The 12,180-nt window shown below is 37.3% G+C and overlaps 1 protein-coding gene across 2 annotated transcripts in view; it reads left to right on the top strand.

The window, feature by feature from the left end:
- Positions 1 to 12,180, top strand: part of ANO3 (anoctamin 3) — a 476,116-nt gene that overhangs the window by 82,057 nt on the left and 381,879 nt on the right. The window lies entirely within an intron of this gene.

The following is a 12,180-nucleotide window of genomic DNA, read 5'->3' as shown; positions in this document are numbered from 1 at the left end:
TTCGTTTTTGTGTTTTATCGCTTTATTCAATTATTTGTGGGGCAGACCAGCATTATATATAAAAGAAATGGAATCTGGATTTGTTCTTAAGCTGACATACTTAGATTCGTGCTGCTAAAATGAAATAGAATTTACTGATACATGTTTTCTTATGTAATAGGAATGGCCAAATCCACTAAAAAGAAGAGAAAATAAAGACATATTTCACTTTTATGCTACAGTATTTCATGGCTACACTCTCCCTAGAGTGAAATATGATTCTTTAAAGAAATGTAAAAAAATGCTACGATAATGTTTTCAGGATTTTTATTCACTTTATTTTTGGTGGCCATGAGGTACCTGACCTTCTTTTGACTAAATACTGAAGTCCATAGTTCATACAATCCTACAAACACATCTGTAATTCAAAGCAACCATTAAAATGGATTTTTTCCCCCAAAAGGAAAAACCATGAGGAAGTCCTCATCCCTCCTTTCAGGATGGAGGCAGGAGTTAATGCTGTTTTCTAAAGTCATACTGTAGGTCAGAGGTTAGCTTTTCACCTGCATAACTCTGGAGGTCAGATCTCAGGACATAAGGTGAATATTCTACTGCAGCAGATTTCAAGGTGGTGTTGAAGTGCTTTCTGGCATCGAGTCCAATAACCAAGGACTAACATGCAGTGAGAGAATTAATACAAGAAACTACATAAATGTTTGAAGATTTTCCTTTCTTGTCTCCTTTTTTAGCTAAAGAACTTTAATTAAATAATCTTGCTTTTAATTCTCATTTGGCTGCTTTCTAAATATGTGACTTTGAATGAGTCACTTAACCTCTCTGAAGCTGTATTCACTGTCATTTGCTCAACAGAATAACAATATCTTCACTGGTTTGGGGAAGATTAAAATACAGTAATATACACACATACACACAATGTGTACTAGAGTTTGCGGCCAAATATGGGTGTTCTGCACAAGGGAGGCCTTGCCTGCTTGCTGAAAGTATGTGTATTTGCATATCAGCAAACAGATAACCCTTGGCTGCACTTTGGAGACTGGACCAGGTGTCTCACCCATTTTTCATATCGGTATCCCAAAAGATACCACACTTATTTGCCCTCAAATATCATTGCATATGACAAGAATCACCAAAGGCTCTTGTGAAAAATGCATATGCGTAAACTCTACCTTAAAAATTCTGATTAGGAAGATCTGGGAAAGAACTCATGAAGTAAAATTTTAGCGACTATCCCCAGGTGACTCTGAAGCAGGCAGCCCATCAGATCCCCTTCGAGAAACTCTGGCTTCATTTTTATAGGCAAATTTGGTATTTGTATAACTATTTGCTCTTTCCAAAAAACACCCACACTTTAAGTGAAATGAGGCTAACCGCATACAGGCTGTCTTAGGATGGTCATGCTTGTGTTCAAATAGGGATCCGTTTCTAAACAAATAAACTTCCATAAAATGAATATTCCCTAAGGAGTTATACTTCAGCAGAAGACTAGCCATGATTTTCAGTTAAAACAGCATCACCCACTTTGTTCTATTTCTGTTAGGAATACACTAGGTTAGACCACGCTTTCAAAGCCAATTCAATGCGTTTGAAATATGCTCCCATCTCTTTCACGTAAAAACAAAGTTGGTTAAACTTACTCCTACCTCCCTCTAAAGGTCATCTCCATCAGAATGATATCCTTCACCTCTTTGGTTTTCATTACTTTTGGGCTTTGATGGGTATAATTGGTCAGCGTGACTTCAAAGGGACTCAAATGATATTTCATCTCTGTCACTTGAGAGACTGACCTCTCCTTTTGCAGTAATGGGCTCCTCGTGACCTCCTCTGAGGTCACCTTAGTTGCTTAAATGTGGTCTAATTTAAAGCAGCTGTGTGGTATCTGATCACAGCACGCGGTAAGCTTGCCCTCTAGTGGCTACCATTCATATTGCACTGAAGGAATTTGGTTCTACCTTCACTTACTTGGTGGCAGGGGTAATTTAAGTCAGAAATAAATCCATCCACATAAAAAAGTACATATCTCCCTATTTCACAAAATAAAATTGTCCTTCATGTGATTTTTTTTCTTAGTAACTATTTTTGATGAACTTAAATGAGTAACATTTTAATAAAAAAGCAGTTGTAAGTAATGCATTGAGTGTGTGTGTGTGTGTTTAGTAAAAGGCTAAACAATATATTTCTCATTATATAAATAAAGGATAAAACAATTTTGAAGGAAAAGATAGAATTGTCCATGCTACATCTAAACTTTAGCATAGATGGATCACGATATATATTAAAGAATTTCTTTTGATTCCCAGGATGTCTGAATTCTCATCTTGTCATCTAACCTCCTTATTAAGAATCCTTAAGTGGATCCTAATGGCAATAAGTTAATGTATAAATCCTTAACACAATGTAAATAAAACTTTCACAATTTGGCTCCCAAAATCTTTTTTTTAATTTTTTGCTGCTCCTTCATTTTGAATCCTGAGATGCTAGCCAAATCAAACTGCACTAACCTAGAGAAGTCATATCTTTTCATAACTACATGCTTTCACATAGGCTGTTCCTTCTGCTTGAAATGCCTTTTTTCCATTTTCTTTCTTTTCTCTTTAGGAGACTTGTCCAAATAGATAATAATGTTTTCTTGGCTTAACATTATCTTTCTGTAAAACTTTCCAGATTATTTCTTTTTCCTACTTTTACCTTGAACTTCATACCACATTATCTCTGGACTGTGAGTTTTGGACAGTCTTCTTAAGGTATGTTAGTTTGCCTGTGATCTAAAAAATTCCCAGTAAAGGCATCTTTATGAATAAAAGATGGGTTTAATATATAAAGAAGATGCATTGCATTTCCAAGCATAAATGGGTGGACATACACTGAGCTTAATTCAATGTATGGTTTTCCTTGTAAGACATTTTGGTGGTGTCTGCCATTTTCACACCCCAGCATCCACTCTCCATCATTTTAGTAAAGACTCTTGGTCCTATCAGTCTAGGAACGACTCCCAGACTCTCTTTCTCTGCTTCTGTGTGCGCCTGTGTGCTTCTGGTGCTGTTGACTTCACTCAATTCTGCTGTCATTCTGATGTTCTGTTTAGATCTGGCTAATCAGAGCATCACAGTCTTCTGGCATTGGCAATTAACTCTAGGATGAACAACATGAAGACCCGTGTTCATTTTCCTTGAAAAGAAACTCACACTTTTCCACCCGCCTACTAATCTTGAAAATTGTGAGGAATGGGACTGCTACCACTCTCTTGCTACCATATTAAACCAGTATTAGGATAATGGATCAGAGAGGCAAACAAATTGGGGTTTTAGTGGTGTTGAGAATATAAAGTAATGACTCAATACAGAATATTTTAGAATGTGATCCAATTAAGACTGGGTTTTAAAAATTTTTTATGGAATGCAGAGTCATATGTACCCTTCAGGACTTACTGTTTACTGTTTGTTCTCACTTACCTGGGCTCAAGTTGGAAGCAACCAATAGATGGCTCTCTAGAGTTGGCACAAATCATGACCAATTTGAACCTCAAATGTACTAATTTTGAGACATTATATTTTGCACTGCTGTTTCAAAATTCTACAGTGGCTAAAACTTCAAATACAAACAGTACTAAATTTCCTAAGTCTCAAGTTAATATACTCTATTATCTGTCTTTCCTCTATCACCTTCCCAGCTGGCTATTGGTATTCTTTACACGACTTAAGCACATTATTTGTATTTGAAATTTTTCTCAGTCTTCTTCTGAGGGAACCTAAACTAGACTTAATGTCTGTGTGTGTGTATGTGTGTGTGAGTATGTGTGTTGTATCTTGGAATTTGTATACTATGATGCTTTTATAATAGAAGTTGCTATGTGGACATCTTTACCTTTCTACCTTTATGCTCCAGTACTTACAGATCACCCTACATGGCTTTCAATGGTAAGGTCAGGGAAGTTCTAGTGTCCTGAAAAGAGGCAATTTTGTATGCAGGATAGACTGAATGTGAGAGAGACTAGAGGCAAGAAAGAATGTCCGGTGACCATCCAAATAATCCAGGAGAGAGAAAATGAATGTTTCTTCCCTAGAGTCTCTGAAGCTTTTTTCTTATGGATCCCTATCTCAACTAGTTCCCTTCAAGTTTTAAGAGATCAGGTCTAGAAACAGAGAAGTTGAACATTCTTCACAACTTTACCTAAGTTAAATTTATTATTTTATAATATTAGAAATAATATTCCAACACAAATAGTGCGTACAAATAGAATCCTTAACATATTTCTGCCTCTTTGAATTGCTTTGCTATTGCTGTTGTTTTCAAGTCCATGAAATGAAAGATTGTCCTATGGATACATAATTGTAAGGAACTTTGCAAATCATGTATATGAAAAAGATTTCATATGCAGAATAAAGAATTCCTACAATTCAACAACAAAAAGACAAGTAACCCTATTAAAAAGGGGCAAAGGACTTGAATAGATATTTCTCCAAGGAAGTGTACAAATAGTCAAGAAGCACATGGAAAGATATTTAACATCATTTGTCTTTTTGCAAATTTCTGTGAGCACTGGTTCAAGTCAAGTCAAGATACCCTTGCAGTAGGGTCTCCCAGGGAACCAGAAAACCGGATAAATAGTGACAACTGGGAATGAGGCTTTAAAGGGGCCCCAAACTCATTTTGTGTCCATCCAGCAACTTCAAGACTCCTTATTTTCACTGTGATTGTCGGCCGTTTTAAGATTACTACAGAGCTAATTAGAATAGGATGGGAATAGAATAAGTCAAAATGCAAAATAAATACTTGCATTTGTTAATGAATTAAGCCATTTTTCTTCAATAACTCTCCCTGGATTAGTGTAAATCTTTGGTTCATTTCCAGATTTCTGGGAAAAAAAAATGACACTGATGATGCTTGTCAGTTGTCTCATTGCTTTAATGAAAAAGAATTTTCAAGGGTTCTTATGCTACCATTATTGATGATGATCTTCTCCAATTGTTAACTCTTTCACAACCAGAGTATAATTTCAAAACCAGGACAATGGCATTGGTGCAATATGTGTGTATAGTTCATGTCATTTTACCACATGTGCAGAGTTGTGCGACTACTACTGAATTCAAGATAAAGGACGATTACATCACCACAAAGAGTTTTCTTGTGTCACCTCTTTTTATTATCACATCTACCCCACTAGTCTTTACCATCCCGAAATCCTAGTGTATTAGGGTTCTCTAGAGGGATGGAACTAATGGGATAGATGCATATATAAAGGGGAGTTTATTAAGGAGTATTGACTCCCATGATCACAAGGTGAGGTCCCACAGTAGACCATCTACAAGCTGAAGAGCAAGGAAGCCAGTCCGAGTCCCAAAGCTGAAGAACTTGGACTCTGATGTTTGAGGGCAGGAAGCATCTAGCACAGGGGAAATATGTAGGAAGGAACACTAAACAAGTCTAGTCTTCTCACGTTTTTCTGCCTGCTTTTATTCTGGCCACACTGGCAGCTGATTAGATGGTGCCCACCCAGATTAGGAGGTGGGGGGGGTCTGCCTTTCCCAGTCCACTGACTCAAATGTTAATCTCCTTTGGCAACACCCTCACAGACACACCCAGGATCAATACTTTGCATCCGTCAATCCAATCAAGTTGACACTCAATATTTACCATCACACCGAGTAAGCACCAATGTGTTCTAAAATCAGTCACCTGTTAGAAGAGTTCCCTGTCTCCCAGGAATGGTGCAGCCTTAGTATTCCTGCTATACTTGGTTATTGACAGGGAGCAGCCATAAGGCCTCTGCACAAAAGCAGTGATAGATTTTACAGCACAGCAGTTGGGAAGCTGGTCATGCATGCTCCTGGGAGTCGGAGATCTGACAGGCTCATTCTCATGGCTACGAAAATCAGTAAGAATATGAATAATGTCTGTCTCTATCATTATTTTATCCCCTGCATTGGCACATAGTAGATGTGCCAGTACTTTACTAGATACCGAACCCCATTGAAAGTGCTTCACATGTAGTGTCTCATTTAATTCTTGTTATAACCCTGTGAAATACTTAACATTAATGTCTTTACTCTGAAGATGAAGAAATAAAGATATAGAAAGGCTAAGTAATTTGTCTAAGATCATACAGATCATAAATGACAGTCATAGTGGCTTCAGAATCTCTGGTATTAATGTGTATAATCCTATAGTTGACACTCAATTTCTGTTCAAGAAATGAATGACTGAATGAATGAAAAGGAAATAACCATTTCCTAATCATATTCATGTTTGAAAGAGCATTTCTGAACCACTCTGAACTCCTCACGAGAATAGAAAAATTATGACTAAAATAATGAGATAGGCCTAGAGGGACCCTACTCCTGAATTTTTACTAGCTAAGAACCTGTCCAAACTTCACCTCCGATGACTTGAGGGAGAGGTTCCTCTTCACACTTAAACTAAAATCAGCAAACAAAGCTCTTCTCATCTGAGCTAATTATGCAAAATAAATTTTGACCCCACCCTAGGAATTTTCACTTGGGGAAGTAGGAGTCGGCAAAACATTGTTATTCTTATTTGTACATTCTAACAGGTACAGGTGCAATTAAATAAAAATATTTTGTCAGGAAAGCATGAAAATATTTATGCTCATTTAAAGATTATGTAAAATTCTAAAGCCTAAGACCTGGGTGATATGCTGATAAGTTCCTGAAAGTAACTTATCTTTGCTCATTGTCCTTCTGCAACTATAGCAAGTTTGGTTTTTGGTTTTTTTGTTGTTGTTGAGACAGAGTCTCCCTTTGTCGCCCAGGCTGGAGTGCAGTGGCCGGATCTCAGCTCACTGCAAGCTTCGCCTCCCGGGTTCACGCCATTCTCCTGCCTCAGCCTCCCGAGTAGCTGGGACTACAGGCACCCACCACCTCGCCTGGCTAGGTTTTTGTATTTTTTAGTAGAGATGGGGTTTCACCGTGTTAGCCAGGATGGTCTCGATCTCCTGACCTCGTGATCCGCCCGTCTTGGCCTCCCAAAGTGCTGGGATTACAGGCTTGAGCCACCGCGCCCGGCCAGCAAGTTAAGTTTGAAGACATTCAGGCAAACGTCTTCATGAAGCTCCTCATCTCTTTTGGAATATTTTTGCTTCAATCCAGCACATGTGCATATGAAGATATGTAGTTCATCTATACAACCATGTGGATTAGTCACAATTCATATCCTCCCAGGCCAAAGCAAAAACGTGAAAACCAGTACTTTGCATTGACACACTCTATTCTTGGAATACTAGCAGCAGGGGCCTGTGAAGCAGGGCTGGGGGATACATTATTTGGGCAGTCAATAGAGCTTGTTTTTCCTAAATTTTACTTATATCATTAACCTGCTTCAGAGGGTGTTAGACAAAAATTTTTGAAACTCATTTTTTTACTTGAAAATGTAGTTGATGATGCTGTTCATATCATTATGGAGTGTTTTCTGCATCAGCTACAAAGAAAAGTATATATCTAAAGTCCAGAAATAAATCCGAACTGTGCTTTTCATAAACAAACAGGTTTTCAATTTTTGTTTCTTTTTTCTGTAATAGATTATCTGATTCATGTGTCTGAATTTATCTCTTATTGTTGGTTGTTAGGAAGCTCAGACATAAACTTTTATGAACTTCTAATAAAATTAGATGAAGTCATAGACTGCATTCTACATATTAATTTAACTTTTAGATTGATCTTTTTCCAATAGTATTTTCTTTTATTCCATTTCTTCTTGGCTTTGAAAAATATTACTATGTGTATTTACTCCTTTCTCTAAAAGATAAGATATATTTTTTAATTAAGAAATTGAAATTGAATCCACTACTGTTGGAATTGTGTAGGCCACTTTGTGTCATTTTTAAAAAACAAATTAACATAACTAAAAAGAAAACAAAAACAAGAATATATTTCCAGTGTATCCAGTTGAAAACAATACTTAGTCTGTATCATCTCACCAAGAATCAGGGAAGATTCAGGTTTCATGAAGCCTCAGTAGTCTTAAATTTGGGGAAATTTTTGAATAAAAAGAATACAAAATTATAAATTTTGAATTAGAAAGTGAATAAGGAAATAAAAGAAATTATATATTTGTCAATGGCTATAAAACCCACAAACATCACTCACAAAATCCAGAAAGATAATACGAGGTATGTGTCTTAGTAACTACCTATCACAATTCTATAATTATTTTTCTTACCTGTAGACCACATATTCCTTGAGTCTTTATTTGAATGCATTTTAATAATATTTTCTACAGAAAAAAATTGAAAGAGAAATCATTGCTTCATCTAAAACGGTTGATGAACTATTTTGCATTATAATTTTTAAATTTTTGGTTTGCTTCATAACTTATTAGTATTGCCATATACATTTTTCAGATTACTGTCAAAAATGGAAAGTCTTCTTTCAATTTCCTTTCTTATACGAGGTATATGATGTTATTGCATGTCACATTTTCTTGTGTAGGAGCTACTCTCTAATCCTGTTTGAATTAATGTTACATTCACCAGTCTGTTAGCATAACCGTGTCTTACCAAAATAAACAAATAATATGTGTGTGTGTGTATATATATATATATATATATATATATATATATATGTAGAGAGAGAGAGAGAGAGAGAGAGAGAGCATTTTTTTCTTTGTTCTTAGAAGGTCCAGGGGAAATGAGTGACTCTGGGCTTTGGTTTATTTGCTTCAGTGTAAATCTGTTCTCCAAGCCTGGGAAGACAAACCACATTGTTGGTTAATTATGTAAAACATTTCACAATCAGTATAACATGAAGAGTAGCTCATAATCACGACCAGAACTGAGACCTAATAGAGCACATACTTTGCTGGAAAGAGAAAAGGATTGTCACTTAGTGAGATTTCTCAGGCCAATGTGTGCCGAGTAATTTTATAAAAATGAATCAATCTATTTATCTATTCAATCGAGACTTTAAAACACCAACTTGCCAGGGTACTAGAAATCTAACGGTTAACAAGACAGACTTGATGCCTTAAATTCGAATGGAGGAGACAGAAAGTAAGTCAGCAAACATCTAACTGCAAATTGTCATGAATGCTCTGATGGAAACCAATGGGATGCCATGAAAAGGAAAACTGAGAGGTAGGAGACCAAATTTAGATAGGGAAATCTGTAAAGGTTATTTAAGCTGACACCTGCAAGATGCACCAGAACTAGACACATGAAAAACGAGAAAAACAGTTAGGAGTCCTGAGACTTGCAGTATTTGACCCATGTGGGGGAACTGCGCTGGGGCAGGTGTGTAGGTGGATAGTATGGCGTGAGGAGGGAAGCACGAGCAGTTCCCAGGTAACTGCAGGCCTTGAAGGACAGGCCCAGAAGTGCTCTAAGTGCAGTGGGAAGCAATTAAAGGGTTGGACCCGAGGCTGACATGACATAGCTTTCATTCAGTCTACTGCATGCAGCATGAAGCTAATGGAGACGAGAAGGAAGCAGAGAGGGCAGCTTGGACCTATTCTAATAATACAGGCAAGAGGTGATGGTGGTCTGGGCCAGATGATTAGGTGCCAATATGGAGTGGAGTGGCATAGAATAAAACACGAATTCCTGATGGGTTGAACGGGAGGCAAAGTAAGGGAGAAAGAGGATTCAAATTTGATTCCCGCATACTGCAGACTTTTACTGATGTGGAGATAAACTGGAAATGGGGAATAGATTTTATTTAATCCTTACAGCAACCCTGTAAGCTGAGTGTTTTCGTACTCATTATATGTTTACGAAATCAGAGAATGAGAGAGCTTCATTAACTTCCCGCGGGTCTCTCAATTCGGAAGTGGAAGAATCTAAATCAATAGTTTCCTGGATTTATTGCTTTAAGAAATGCACATTTCGGGCCGGGCGCTGTGGCTCACGCCTGTAATCCCAGCACTTTGGGAGGCCGAGACGGGCGGATCATGAGGTCAGGAGATCCAGACCATCCTGGCTAACACGGTGAAACTCCGTCTCTACTAAAAAAATAAATAAATAAAAAATAAAAAATAAAAAAATTACCCGGGTTTGGTGGCGGGCGCCTGTAGTTCCAGCCACTCGGGAGGCTGAGGCAGGAGAATGGCACGAACCTGGGAGGCGGAGCTTACAGTGAGCCGAGATCACTCCACTGCACTCTAGCCTGGGCGACTGAGTGAGACTCCGTCTCAAAAGAAAAAAAAAAACGCACATTTTTAATACACGTCTTTCTTCCTCTAAGTTTGTGGATATTTGGCATAGCTGATCTCTAGATATATTTGAATCAAGCCTACAAATATAGTGTTTTGTTAGAGCCACCTTTACTTCAGAATTTCCACTAGGGGGAGCTACCACTATGTGGTTTATTTACTGTGTACAATTTTTTTTTTTTTAAATTGCTGTAAGGTTAGTATTTACTGATCACCCACAAACTTAATCTTAATAAAGTTCACTTTGTTATCTTTTAGAAAATAGTAATGCATATTTTGTAAAAGAGCCTGACCAAAAACTTTTCGTTAAAAGAGTCTTAACCAATAACTTTAGAGTAAGAAAATACAGGAAGAAAAATAAACTCATAATTTGCATAATGGCAACAAAGCACCTAAATTAAACTGTGATGGAAAAAGACTCTAAAAATAAAGCAAGACATGTTGTATAAAATTTGATAGATGTCATTGTTATTACAATTTATAAAATTATTTTGGTTCCGTCTTATTGTGCATTTTTACTCTTATTTTAAATGAATATTTAATAAATATTTAAGAACAATTAAAGATTATCTTATAAACATGGTCCCTGAATCTCTGTTTCTTATAAAGCCATACATTATGGGAGACAAATTTTGTCACCCATGGGGAGTTTTAGGAGCAGTTGGAGTCATATGGGATAAGTATATTCATTTAATAAATAACACAAAATAAGCATAAGCATAATCCTAATGACAACAACAACAATAATAATAGCAACCAACTGGGCACCAGTTGCTGTGCTAATCACTTAACATGTAGAATCGTATGTAATCATTCCAATTATATTCGAAGCGTTGATTTTAGATACAATGATGGGGCTGACCTGGGTGTCCCTTCCCTGTGTCATGTGCTGACTCATGAAATGCATGAGGACAGAAGCAGCATTCAGCAGGTTTCCATTCATGCCATGGAAAGGTATGAATGATAAAGGCATCCCTCAAAGTGGAGTCCCTAAGGTATCAGTAAGTGAGTGCCCTTCCAGTGAAACGTGTTTCTAATTTGGGGTTGTCTTTCCGCTGGGGATCTTACACACAAGGTGTTGTGAGCTATTAAACGCCCTCGGATTTCATGTGCTGCCTCCTGACATCAGACAAAGTGGCAAACGACACTTTTTGAATCAGCATTGTCCCATCATAACAGATGGTCATTAGTTCAACCTACAGGGAATCAGGTTATTGTCTTCCATAGGAAAATAAGCAGGTCAGCACTCTAAATCCTGAAATGACAATGGGAGAAATAGTTCACAGGGCTCTGAAAACAGCATGTGAAATAATCAAAGGGTAGGAGGGAACTTTCTTAACCACAAAAGATTTCTATTCAGTATACCTTAACATTTATTTCATTTAGAGCACATGAAATAAATAGTTATATTTTGATAAAAAGGCCTGGGGATTGTCAATATTTAGCTCAGGGGTCTGAATTCTGGCTGCACAGCAAAATCATTTTGGAAAAATGTTTAAATTTCAGATGTTCAGGCATACAGTTAAGTCCCAATTATTTTGGTTGAAACCCAAGCATTCATCATTTTTTAAGTTCCCCCGTGATTCTAATGTGTGGTGATTCTAATATGTGACCAATTGTGTAATAATTGCATAGTAATTATATATCCATTTCCCAAGCCTTCATGTGATAGGAATTGCCTTGGGATCTTGTTAAAATACAGTTAAGTTCAGCATGTCTGGGGCAAAGCCTGAGTGTCTGCATTTCTAACAAGCTCCCAGAAGATGGCGATATGGCTGTTGACACACCACTCAGTAACTGGCAATGAGGGTGGGCTTTGGTCTCCATACAAGATAGACACAAAGCTCCTCAAATGCAGGGGTTCTTTCTGTTCATTTGCTGATATTTATTGTTACTGGATGGTACAGAAGCTCTTGGAATGTTAAAACAAACAGGGCTTACCTCCAGACTATCTTTTTAGAGTCGTTAGCTTTGCACCAGAACCTTCTAAAGACTCTCTGCTTAATCTGGTTTCTTTCTTGA

The sequence above is a fragment of the Macaca fascicularis genome, chromosome 14 (assembly GCF_037993035.2).
Source record: "Macaca fascicularis isolate 582-1 chromosome 14, T2T-MFA8v1.1".
NCBI lineage: Eukaryota > Metazoa > Chordata > Mammalia > Primates > Cercopithecidae > Macaca > Macaca fascicularis.
This window is presented reverse-complemented; position numbering and strand designations above follow the sequence as displayed.